General features: G+C 37.9%; 1 protein-coding gene across 5 annotated transcripts in view; it reads right to left on the bottom strand.

The window, feature by feature from the left end:
* ASB15 (ankyrin repeat and SOCS box containing 15) overlaps positions 1 to 13838 on the bottom strand; it is a 59169-nt gene that overhangs the window by 27395 nt on the left and 17936 nt on the right. For 3 of the 5 annotated variants that reach the window (XM_060632997.3, XM_060633001.3, XM_060633004.3), the window contains exon 1: positions 2661 to 2788. The exons of 1 other annotated variant lie outside the window; for it this stretch is intronic. The gene's annotated coding sequence lies outside the window, so the exon portion shown is untranslated. Of the gene's footprint in view, positions 1 to 2660; positions 2789 to 12297; positions 12322 to 13838 lie in introns of those variants that run through there. One more of the 5 variants, XM_060632999.3, reaches the window with a different exon arrangement.

Raw genomic sequence — 13838 nt, 5'->3', positions numbered from 1 at the left:
AACTCCTCTGGAATGAGGAATGAGAATTCTAGGGGTTGTTTGGCAATTTTAGCTCAATTCCTCACCCTTGAACAGACACTCTGACATATTCGTTATTTCCTTCTTCTTCCTTTTCTCTAGAATCACCAGACTTCAGAGTTGACCATTAGATAGCTCTACCTGTAAATTCCATTTACAACATGGCGAACAAGTAATCGTCTAGTCTCAGCCCTCAACACCAAAGTGGCAGGAAGCTTACTATATCCCCACAGAGCCCTTCGGTCAGCTTTAACAGTTAGGAAAAAAACATTTAAGTTGAATCCATCTCTTCAAATCATTATTCTATGATCTTAGTTCTATTCCCCTGAGTCACACTGATAAACTGTTGTTCCTCTGCTACACGAGAGCCCTTAAATCATTCCCCAGGAAGGCTGTTAAGTCTCCAGTGAGGCTTCTCCTCCTGAGGCTGAACAACTTTTCTTCCTGTGCCATGGGTTCACCTCCCTCCGCCATCTTGATTGCTTGTAAACACATTCATTTCTCCATTTCCTTCTAAAAGTGGCTCTGGACCATGGGCTCTGATGGCAGCACAATAGCTGTAGTCAGATCAACAACACAATATTAAGCAGGGATGACCATCTCCTTTTTCCTAGACACTATAGATTGGTTAATTTAACCCAAGCCCAGATTAATTTGGAGGCTATCATGTTAGACAGTTGATTTGGACGCCTATTGGCCCAAATCTTACATCTCATGTTTTTTTCTCACATCATTGCTGGGAAATTCTGTGTAGGACTCTGTATTTAATGCTATTACATTTCTTTCTTTCTTTCTTTTTTCTTTTTTTCAATGATTTGACTCTTATTCCAGTCTGCTAAGATCTAATGCATTTCTATCCCTGCAAGTATTGTTCTATTTGAACATCTGTTTGCATGCCTTCTATATGTCCATCTGCACTATTAATAATGACACGTTGAACAGAAATTGGCACAGGACAAGGAGGACTTCAGGTTGACACTGATCTATTATTTAGCACCCTTCAAGAAAAGCTGTTTATCCAGTTACAAATCCTCCGAAATACATCACCATCTAGTATTAACGTCTCCTTTTTGATAACAAGACCATCATCAAGAAATACTGTCAAATACTTTGTTGAAATACAGATGCATTCTGTATACATTTGCCTTCTCTACTAAATCAGAAAGACAAAGGAGAAACACTGACCCACCAGTTCTCAGTGATTATTATTTTTTTTTTCCTAAGGATTTTCAGACCATCCTATTCATTCATTCAAAAATATGTGTTCAGTGTCTGCTATGTTCCAGGCATAGTGCGAGACACAAGACAGTAGGATCCATGCCCTCAGGGAGTTTGCTGCTTTTAAACAATGCATTCTAGACTTCTCCAGAAACAACACAAATCACTCCCTCCCCTTCCAAAGTTTGGCAGAGAGTTAAACCCGCAGCACATCCTCAATAAATATTTGTTTTGTTGAATTTGATAGCTATTATAAGTAACATGTATTGAATATTTACCTGTGACACGCATTACACTAAGTACTTTAGTTGATTATGATGTTTAATTTCTATGATACACTTTCCCCTATTTTACAGATAAGGAAACTGAGGCACAGAGTCATTAGGCAATTTGCCCAAACCTGCACATAATAGTGAGTGGTGGAGATGTGGATATAAACCCAGCTGTTTGTCATTAGAGACCACACAACTGTAACTGGATTAGAGTTTGGCATTAGAGGCCACACATACTGTAACTGATGATCCATCTACTATAATAGAATTAATGAAAAGGAGGTATCATTTTGTGTTCCAAATATTCGTAAGTTTTCTAAGAGAGTTTAAGCAAACAATCAGCAAACCTATCAAACAACTCTAGTAGAAATATAAATATTTTAGGTAAATTTTCATTTGAAAACAAGCTATTCCCATAGAGACAACAGAAGTGTAAAATTATGATAATTTATGACAATAATATAATGTTCTCAGCACAAGGCAGTGTTAGGACTTCCTCGTCTATATCACTACTATTTCATAGAAATCATTTCATTTTAGATTTAGAAGCTTCCTTAGAAGTTATGTGTTTATTTAAGAGCCAGATGGGTGATGGTCTCAGGTAAGTTCTAAAGACTTTCCAGCTTCAAGATTCTATGATTTCTTTTGCAGAAGCAAATTTCCAATTCTAGAGTTCCTTTTATCATCTGATTTAAATGAACTTAAAGGAATTTTTCTATCTGAATATAAAGCATCCATCTTTTGCTATAAGTGATGAAAGAGCCTCAATAGAAATTTATTATAATTATTCACAAAAATAATTTAATTTTTTACTCAGAAACCAGGCCAGCTAAGACCCTTCTGGGCTTCCATAGTGTGTATATTGACACTCCCTACAAGCATATTCATTCTTGGTCTGTTTTTCTCATCATATTATTATGCTTCATGACCATGCCACAGAGTTAATATTCTATAAAGAAGCAAAAACAACCCTGCCTATATTCTGTGATTTTTAAAAAGGCCTCAGGAAGGCAAACCCACTGGTGATCAACTGGAAAAAAAATAATGAGAAACTACCACAATATGTATTTCCATCTGTTTAAAATATTCCCAATACTAAACTACTTAATAAGCTAGCTGGTGAGGTACAGATCAAATATTTCATAATCTCACCTTTTGGAATGATCGTCTTGTCATTCTTATCCAGGGCCTTGCCTTCCTAAACCAGAGGAAGTGCCTTGGAGCCAATGTGTTCCTCTGTGTGTCTAAAATTAAGTACCCAGTTGGTGGTTAAATTAAGATCTGACCTTGTGCAACTGAAACATAAGCGGTTCCTGGCACACAATAAAGTATTACCCATGACTTCTCTAGACTCCCATCAAAAGAAACATAAACCCACAGAGGTATAATAAGATTATCTGTATCCTGATTGGTTCAAAGATTGCTCATGAAAACAAATGATCTGCCAACCCAGCTGCGATGAGAGTTCCTGCTAAGGGAACCAAGTAAAATCACTTCAATAGAATTTTTCGTCTTTTAAAATTAGTTGTTCAAGAGACAAAACTATGAGTCTGTGTGTCTGTAGATCCATATCCACTTGTAATCAATTTTAACACACAGTTTCTCATTCTTCATCTGTTAGACCCATGTCAAATCTCACTAAATACAACCGTCTTAGTATATGAATTTACTGTCTTTCATTTGATTTGCATTTAATACCTGCTGGTCTGATACTCAGATGGGGATACAACATTCAGCAACATCTAATGTAATCAGATATGTTTAGGTCAAGTTGTAAAACATAGATAGTCTGTAAAAAAAAAGTAAGCAGGAGATGTAAAGCAAGAAGAAAATCAGGATTTTAACCAGGGAGGGTTGTTCATTTTCTATTTTAAAAAATCCATTAAAGTTGAATGTCTTGCTGATTTTCTGATGAAAATAATCTCCCTTAAGTTTGTTTTGACATGGCTATCCTTGGATTAACTCAGGCCACTGTCAGCATTCACAAAGCCATCTGGCTTCTGTCCCCACCACTCTACTAAAACAACTCTTCTTAAGGGCTTCAGTGACCTCCTAGTGTCTAAAGACACCGCGTTTATTGCTTTTCAGACCCTCTTGGATTTCCTGTCATTGGTCTCTCCCTTTTTCTTGAACTATGTACTCCCAGGCTTCGAGGAGCACTATATGCTTTTATTTTTCTCCTATTTCTCTGATCCATTTTTTGGGACTTGGTGTTAATGAATAAACATATCAATTGTAGTGAATTTCCCAGTTTTATTTAAAAACTTGGAATATCATAAATGTGAAATCAGAGGTCCTAGCTTTTTGTGATAATAGAGGCTGTACTTCAGTCACCCTGGGAGCAAACCCTGAGAAATATTATGTATTTATACCACTATTAACTGTAACTTGAAATAGTCAAGGTTGAAGGTTAGAACATTGTGCATGTTGTATAATTATTAATTTAATTTGGAACTTTGCAATAAAACATTGTTACAAAAAACAAACAGCACTGTGAAACTTTAATTTTTATACAGTACTTTTTTTTAACTTACAATATTAAAAATTCATATGAAGGTTTAGAGTATAACGCAATTTGTGGGTGAAATCTATGCCAAACATTTAAAAATGTGGTTTGGCACATTTCAGGTACATTTCTGATCTTATACCAACCAATTTATGCCTGTTTTATCCTTCCATATAATAGTTATTATAGACCTCCTTAGATCACACAATATTTAAAATAATGCTTAAAAAACAGAAAGGACAAAAAAAGAGGGACTATGTGGCAAATAAATGAAAATATGTTACTGATGATGTAGGCCTATGAACAAATCTTGCCTTACCACTTATTGGCTCTGTTACTTCAGATTTGCTGTTTAATTTTCTGAGATCCAATATCTTCATCTGTAATGTAGAAGTGGTAATAGTAATAATAACCATTATAATGATAATACAAATGACCATGACACCCACCACTTTTTTAAAATGTTTATTTATTTATTTTATGACAGAGTGTGAGCAAGGGAGGGGTAGAGATAGGGGGAGAGAGAGAGAGAGAGAGAGAGAGAGAGAGAGAGAGTCCCAAGCATGATCTTCACTGTCAGCTGGAAGCCAATACGGAGCGCAAACCCAGCATGGGGCTCAATCCCACGACTGTGAGACCATGACCTGAGCCAAAACCAAGAGACGGCTGCTTAACCTACTGAGCCACCCAGGCGTCCCAGACACCCACCATTTTTTTTTTTTTAATGTTTATTTCATTTTTGAGAAAGAGCAAACAGGGGAACAGCAGAGAGAGAGGGACAGAGGATCCAAAGTGGGCCCCATTCTGAGAGCAGCCTGCCAATGTGGGGCTTGAACTCACAAAGTGCCAGATCATGACCTGAGCCAAAGCCGGGCTCTCAAGCCGGCTGAGCCACCCAGCCTCCCCAGACACCCACCATTTTTAAGAGGTCTATTCCTGAAATAGTTCATCATCATCTCTACACACACACTAAAGCATGCTTTGAGTAAATTCAAATATTTAACAGAATGCTCTGTTCATAATGCTCATAACCATTTCCAACATTTGCCTGTTTGGGAAGTTGGCTTTTCTTGTTGATTCTCTCAAAATGGAAACAACGGGAATCCGATTTTTGAACAATGGACTTCTAGGCTGCCTGGAAAGGGTGTTTCAAGCAAGGTGTGTGATCAAGCAGTGAAGGACTGTTGAATTCTACTACTATTGTCTTGAGGAAGGCACCTGTAATGATGCTGACATCCAAATACATGTCCCTTATATCTATATATGGCAAGAAATGCATGTCCTGTTTCACAGTGATAATTATAGCAACTGATATGAAGAGTCTTAGGTTGAAATGGTTGAAGCGCAGTGTTAGAAGTTCTGTCCCTGGAAGCACTCATTTTTATTTTGGGAACAAAGGATTTGGGTAGCATGGTATGTTAACTTCCAGAAAGCAATGTGGCATCCTGGCCGTCATGTTTAGGGTGCCGGCTGCTACTACTCACAGGTACTCTGTGTTCCTGCAAACGTGGGGGCTTGCAGGCCTCTGACTGTGAGTTAAAAATACAGATCTTGCTAAGATTAGCCAAACAATCACATCCAACGCGTACAAAGCCATTTATCAGATTCCTTTCTGATCCAGCCCATTCTTTATAAAAGCCTTATCACAACTGCAGCTTTATCTTTGCCTTCTGGGCAAAATGGTGTTGTCCAAACTCCTTGGAAAATCCCGGTTTGCTTGGTCCCATTATTTTGCAGTTTAGTAAGCAATATCTATGTATATCTCACTTGGTTTCATTTTGACATACAGTACTTTCTAATATATGTCAAAACCCCACAATATCATAACTAATGTAAAAAATAAAAAAAGAAATACAGTATTTCCAATTTTCTCCTCCTCCTTCTTCCTTTTCTGCACTTGTTCATTATTTTGGTCATGAGAGGTTGTGATTTAAGAAATGCCCATTTTATTTTTCAGTTGTGTATAAAACAGCAGAAAAATGTGAAAAAAGGAAATCCTTTATTTCAAGTGTTCTTCCAGGGACTTTGATAATTGATAATTGGTTGTTTGCTTTTGTTGTGCTTCCTACTGTTTTTTGGGGTTTGTTTGTTTGTTTGTTTTTTCAGACTGAAAATCAAACTGAAACTGTGAGTCCAATGTATCAGCACCACATTCTACCAGGTGCTGATGTCACAGGCCTCTGAAGAATGGGCATTGTTGACATCACTCCTGCCATTTTGTTTCCATACAGCAGCACAAAGGTGAGTGACAAGCAAGTGGTGTTTAGTAAGGTACCACTATACGTAGCCCACTCACCCCTTGGTGCACAAAAAGTGGGGAGAGTTCTTACTGGCACTTTGTTACATTTACCACTTTGTCACCAGTGTTTGGTAAAGGGCTTGTCATGTAGAAAGCACACATGAAACACATGCTACATTTTTGCTAAACACACTGACTTCCTCACATGGTTTAGCAGTTATTTCTTATGTAATTTAACTAAAGGTTAATTCAATTAAAACTGAGTCATAATGAATTTCAAGAAAGTAGGTTGGTTTCTTTCCATGAAAGACAGGTCAAGAGCATCTAAGAGACAGAATCCTGGATTAAAAGAAGGCAGGGAATTTGCATTTTGATTTCGGATGTGTCCATGTTTTTGTGAATTAAGGCAAACCACTTAAATACTTATGTCCTGGTTTCCACCTACATAATAATTCTGCCCTTGATATTTCACATCATTGATATGAGAGTAAAATGAGAGAATAATTATGGAAGTTCTTTGAAAAAATAGTAATCAGTCTACAGATAGAGTACTTACTATTATAGTTCAGTTGACCCTTGAAGGTTTGAACTGCATGAATCCACTTATATGTGGATTTTTTTGATATGGTACTATAAATGTTATTTTCTCTTATGATTTTCTTAATAATATCTTCCTTCCTCTAGCTTACTTTATTGTAAGAATAAAATAGAAAACACATATAAGAAATGTGTGTTAACTGTTTATGTTATTGGTAAGGCTTCTAGTTAACAATAGCCTATTAGTAGTTGTTTTCACGGAGTCAAAAGTCACACATGGATTTTCAACTGCGTGGGGGTTGCCATCCTTAATCCCTATGTTGTTCAAGGGTTAATTATATTCTATTTCTGGGACCTAAAATGGACATTAAAAAAACCATCCCACTTGACTTCCTGTTCTATACATGCACACACACATTTTAGTATATGAAGAATGTGGTACTAGACCACTTCAGGACATGCATGCCAAGACAGGTAGGACACTCAATTCTGGTCCTTAAGAAGTTTATCATTGTTTAGAGAGCAAATAAGTAGAAAAGAAGCCAGAATTTGGCAAGAGATATAAGACATAAGTAGGTTTGGAGAAGACTGGAGAACAAAGACATACATTTGAGTTTTAAAAAGAGAAAATGGGGGCCACCTGGGTGGCTCAGTCTGGAAGCGTCTGACTCTTGATTTCAGCTCAGGTCACGATCTCAGCTCAGATTCCTGAGTTTGAGCCCTGCATCAGGCTTGAGGTTCTGTCTCCTTCTCTCTCTGTCCCTCTCCTGCTCTCTCACTCTCTTTCTCCCTCTCTGTCTCTTTCTCAAAAATGAATACAAATAAAATAAAATAGAGATAAAATTTAAAAAAAATAAAAAGAGACACTGGTTTTACATTCACAGATCATCAAAGTACTTCAAGAGCCTTTTTTTTCTTCTTGTCTTTTGTAATATTGATCTCTTACATATCCCAAATTGATAGTGCTAAGGCAAGGAGACTTCCACTATTCTTAGTACCTTATTTAATATTCACTAAACGTAGTCATAATCAAGACTGTACAATAGAACTTTATATTGGCAAGCAAAGTAAAATTCGAATTACTGAACATTCAGTATTCTGTTCTTTCTGAAAAGATTGGTGTTTTTCATGTGCACCTGTTATATTTCAATTTTTTTGAAGCTACTAATTCATGACATTCCATCAATTAATATTTGGTTATGAACAAGAATATTTTAGCATTAACTGTTATACAAAAGTTATATGAATTTGGTGAACAAAACTTACCATGTTAAACTCAACATTCTCAACGTAAATCTATCCTATCTACTATTAAAAGACCCTGTTCCTCCCCTTTTGCATGTAGAGTCTTATTTTTTATATTTCAAATTTGACCCACTGTTTTGTGTATGTTCAAATAATTTAATTTCAATATAAAAATTAAGCTTAATGATTCTTTGAGGAAACTAGAAAAATGTGATTATTCTGCTAGGTTTAAATTTATCTCTAATAGAACAGTGTAAGTAATGGGGCAGAATACTCTGGATTTTCTGAAATGGTACTTCTACTAAATATTTGGCTTAGTTGTGGCTTGATTTAAGGATCTAATTTTTAATTACCATACAAATAAGGCAATTTTTCACATTTTTTCACAGGTGCTGTAGTATCAAAAATATTAAAATCAGGGGCGCCTGTGTGGCTCAGTCGGTTAGGCATCCAACTTGGGCTCAGGTCATGATCTCATGGTTTGTGAGTTCAAGCCCCGTGTTGGGTTCTGTGCTGACATCTCAGAGCCTGGAGCCTGCTTCAGGTTCTGTGTCTCCCTCTCTCTCTCTCTGTCCCTCCTCTGCTCTCTCTCTTTATCCCTCTCTGTCTCAAAAATAAATAAACATTAAAAAGTTTTTTTTAATATTAAAATCAAATTGAGTTTTGAGGTTTGTTAACATGTTCCTATGCAGCGTGGAATGTTTGGGTAATTTCCCATCCTGGACCATTCAGTTCCAGTGTAAGCAGATACTTTCAAGGGGACTTTGGGTGACATATAGTAGTGAACCGACTCACAGGCTATGGAGCATCTTACAAAGTCAGAAATGGTAGGAGAAGCAGATGAATATGAGATTCTCACTAAGGCTGTATTTGGCAAATATTTTATTGAGCATATACCATTCTCCAGGCCACTAATGACTTACCAGGTCCTTCTCCTTAAGGAATTTATTTTTATGTTGTTGAAGTAAATATTAAGTAAGTGAGAAAATAAATTGTAGTAAGCTTTGTGAAGAAAATAACCATGACAATAGTTGGTAACAACTATGTCACATATGAATCCCCGTAAGTGATGGATCAGTCTGGGGACTTAATTGCAGTGCTTCCTAAATTAGGATTTAGGGAATAAGGAGGAGTTTCCCTTCCTGTTTCAAAACAAAATTGTGTCTTTAACCACTTAACAAGATTGAACAGTTTATTTTTCACTAAATTTAATTTTAAAAAATGCATCTCTAAGAGAGGGACTTGGTACACAATTCAAGTACAATAGATTATTTGAGTTCTTTGTTGAGATAATTATAGCCCAGCAATTGAAAAACACAAGGAAATGCTAACCCATTCCTATACCCATTTATTCCTTCACTGGGACCACACTATTTGGATCATCACAGCTGCACAGAATGGTGTGATATTTGGGAGGCTAAGTCATCACTCTTCATTTTTCTTTTTATTTTTATTTATTTTTTTTTCTTTTTTTTTTTACGTTTTTTATTTATTTTTGGGACAGAAAGAGACAGAGCATGAACGGGGGAGGGGCAGAGAGAGAGGGAGACACAGAATCGGAAACAGGCTCCAGGCTCCGAGCCATCAGCCCAGAGCCCGACGCGGGGCTCGAACTCACGGACCGCGAGATCGTGACCTGGCTGAAGTCGGACGCTTAACCGACTGCGCCATCCAGGCGCCCCTCTTTTTAATATCCTTTAGGTGAATTTGTTTGTCTGTTTGTTTGTTTGAGTGAGAGAGAAAGTGTGAACAGGGGAGGGGCAGTGGGATCGAGGGTGAGAGAATCCCAAGCAGGCTCTGTGCTCCACACCAAGCCCAATGGGGGCTCAATCTCACGACCTGAGCCAAAATCAAGGGTCAGATGCTTAACCAGCTGAGCCACCCAGTTGCCCCAGGTGACTTTTTAAATCATCTAGTCAAGATGGGATTGTGACTGGGCATACACTAAGATTAGATTCTTTGGGGAAGGATTGACAAGTTTAAAATATTTAATCTCCCCATGCAGGAATACGGTATGTTTCAATTGATTCAAAATATTTCTTTTAAACTTGTATAAAGCACTATAGTTTTTTTTTTAAGTCTTGATTATTTCTTAAATATCCCTTAGTATTTTGTAATTTTTATTTCTTTGTGAATAGATTTGTTTTTCCTCATTGTATTTGAAAGGGTTATTTCTGGCACATAGAAAGCTAACCCTCTTGTATTTTTATTTTAGCTGCCTTTCAGAATACTTATATTTGTCCTGATAATTTTAGGCTAATTTTCTTGCATTCTTTATTTTTTGTACACAGTGCTAGCATGCTGAGTGATTGAAAACCTTATGAAAAATAATAGATTAGCTTGTTAGGGAAGAAAAAAGAGTGAGATTCCAGTATGAAACATTTAGAACAAATAATTAGTATGTAAACACTAACTTTAAGAATGATTCCCATACAGCAGTGGTTCTCAGGCTTGGCTCCCACTGGAATCACTTGCAGAGCTTTAGAAAATACCCATGGCTGTGCCCTTCCCCCAGATACTCTGATGTAATTCCTGAACATGGGGAAAGAAAGACTGTGCAGGTGATTTTAACAGGTCACCATATTTATGGAACCATATTTATGGATGATCTAAAATAAGAAATTCATTGTCAAACAAAGATCTATTTCTTTCCTTCCCAATTCTTAACTTTGTGCTCTTACATATCGAACTCTTGATTTTAAGGAAATATCTTTTTTAAACAATTTTTCAACATCTTTTATTTATTTTTGGGACAGAGAGAGACAGAGCATGAACGGGGGAGGGGCAGAGAGAGAGAGGGAGATACAGAATCGGAAACAGGCTCCAGGCTCCGAGCCATCAGCCCAGAGCCTGACGCGGGGCTCAAACTCACAGACCGCGAGATCGTGACCTGGCTGAAGTCGGACGCTTAACCGACTGCGCCACCCAGGCGCCCCGGAAATATCTTTTTTAAAAACACGTACTCATATTCTTAGTCTCGAAATCATTGATTCCCTTATTCAACAAGTACTTTCTGAGCAGTGTTATGTTCTTCCAGACATGCTGTTCAAGATATAGGACTAGATAAAACATATTATCCTCTAACATGTAGGTTATCTGTTATCTGTAGGGTTAACATGTAGGATTTTTATCTGTTTGAGTATTGGCTTGAATTGGATGTTGGGTTTGTGAGAGAGGAGACCAGGATGGAACCTAAGCAGCTGGAAGGATATAGAGTTACCATTAACTAAGATGGAAAAGGTTCCAGAAGGGGCAGGTTTAAAAAGGAGGAATAGGAGCTCAGTTTGGATCATGTAAAACTTGAAATACCTATTAAAGTCCAAGAGGAAAAGTTAAGTAGGCAGGTAAGTATGCGTCCATGTATGTGGGGGATGGGGATGGGGGGGGGAGGGAAGACTGAGCTGCAGAAATAAATTAGTGATATTTAAAGCCATGAGGCTAGATGAGCTCACCAAATGAATACCAGTAGATATAAAAATAAATACATTCAAGGGATGAGTCCTGGGGTTAACCGAAGCTTCAAGGTAGAATGCAAGCCAAGGGAAGAAAAATATTTGCAGCAGGAGGGAGTGACTGACCAACTGTATCAAATTCTGCTGCTAGGTCAAGTAAGATAAGAACTAAAAATTGACCATTGGACTTAGCAACCTTTAGGTTTGTTTTCTATTCCAAAATCATCTCAGTAACCATCTAGGCTTCCTTTCTGTGATTTCCCATCTCTCTTCCCCTCTGCCTTGCTTCTCAGTATGAGGAAGAGAGACAGTGTTCTTATGTTTGGGGGATTGTAGGAGGCATACATAGCTCCCTAAATCTGGGAATGTGACTTCCTTTTCCTATACTTTTTCTCTCTGAAAAATCCCTCTCAGCTCATTTTGTTAGACTTATATTATGAATTAGAGACGTGGATTTATAAAAACCAGTTCTTTGAAAGTTTATACTAGCAACTGCTTGAGAATAAAACCATGTCATAAATAGACATTTAAGTAGAAATTTACAATTCTACCAATTCCTTAGAAAATCACCCAACACAGGATGAGCAAGTGGGTGAGGTGGAGGGCAGGACCCAAGCATGATGAACACTGCAGGTGAGGACTTCTGGAACCGTTTGGAATTTCGCTGCAATTCAACGCCGTCTCACCTCCAGCGTCTCCTCAGAGTCCACTCCCCGTGATAGCTCCCCCCATGGCCTGAGAGCTGAAAGGGCTAAGACTTTTTTTGTTGTTGTTAGGGCTAAGACATTTTGAAATGAGTCAGTCTCTTACCTCTCTGGATCTTCCCTGTGTCAGCTGGAATATTAAAATGAGGTCTGGAATTAGACAAGCTGTTTCCCATTTAAGAATCTATAACACTATCATTTTACGTTCTATAGCTTGAACGTTCCTTACGTTTAAGGTTTCGGATTCTGCTAAGATACTTCTGTGTGTGACGTTGGCCAGTCCTTCACCTTCTATCTGACTTAGATTTTAAAACAGGCTAATAAGTTAACCCTTAAATAAGATTTGCACTGGTTTATTTCACCATCCTACACTACCGTTACCGAGCAACCCAAATGCAATGTGTTTCCTTTGAATAGTACTGCATTCATTTATTCACTAGGCATGGATTTATCAGCTATGTGCCAGGTACAGTGATCATATCCAACAAGGCAGTTCTTACTCTCAATTGATGGAGGAGATGAAGAGATGGCCAAAAGAAGGTGATATTTAGTTTTCAGGAGAGGAGAAAGAAAATGCCACAGAGAAAATAAAGGCTGGAGCTGAGGATGAGAAGGATTTTTGTTTGTTTGTTTGTTTGTTTGTTTGTTTTTTGGGTAATCTAAAAAAAGACAGGCATCCCAGGCAGAGAAAATGCACAAAACTCTGAAGGAAAATGGCATAGTGGGAGGAAGGATGAACACTTCCCTTAGTTGGTCATAGAATGCACTGAGGAGCCAGCAGTAAATGAGCTGGACATTTTTGGCAGGAGTCAGACTATGGAGAACACTAGGTAAATTATGTTGTGTTTTTTTTTAATTAAAAAAACTTTTTAAAAGTTTATTTATTTTGAGACACAGAGAGGAGACAGAGAGAGCCCCAAGCAGGCTCCGTGCTGTCAGATCTCATGAACTGTGAGATCATGAATGGAGCTGAAATCCAGATCCAGCTGCTTAACCAGCTGAGCCACCCTGGCTCCCCGGTAATTTATGGTTTTATTTTATTTCTTCCTCTAGGGCAGTGGAGTTAACAAAGGACTTACTCCCTGCCTTTAACTGGGGTGTGTGGTATTATTCACCAGAATCTCCAAGGCTGTGTGTATAGACTGAACGTTTGAACATGGCCTCCCTTGGATACTGTAATACAGCCCACCTTTCATCTCACGTATCCTCCCTCCCGAAAAGCCATGCCTTCAAATGCTGTGGAATGAGTTTGTCCAAGTGTCCCAAGTCTGAGAACCATTGCGAGAGGCAAGAAGCAGCCACGGGAGCATTTTAGGCAGCAAAAAGTCACGATCTGATTCAATGATTTCTCTTCCCTCTTCTCGTTTTGCAGATATTTTACCATTAAAACTGAGATGTAGATTTTGTTCCAAATTTAGTAGGAGGTGTGCTGTTCACGAATGGGTGTGGAGGAACAGCAGTGCCCTGTCCCCTTAAGTAGCAGGTTATCCTCATAATGTGATATAAACACTTCAACTGAAGGACTTCTCAGAAACCTATGTTTTGGGTAGTGAAGTTCACAAATTCCTTAGAATGAGAAAAATGAAAATAAGAGGAAGATAGAAATAACGAAAATACAGCCTTGGGATTCAAGTTGGGCAGAATCCT

This window comes from Panthera onca, chromosome A2 (assembly GCF_046562875.1).
Source record: "Panthera onca isolate mPanOnc1 chromosome A2, mPanOnc1 haplotype 2, whole genome shotgun sequence".
In the NCBI taxonomy this organism is placed as follows: domain Eukaryota; kingdom Metazoa; phylum Chordata; class Mammalia; order Carnivora; family Felidae; genus Panthera; species Panthera onca.
Note: the sequence above shows the minus strand (reverse complement) of the source record. Positions and strands in the feature narration are given on the sequence as shown.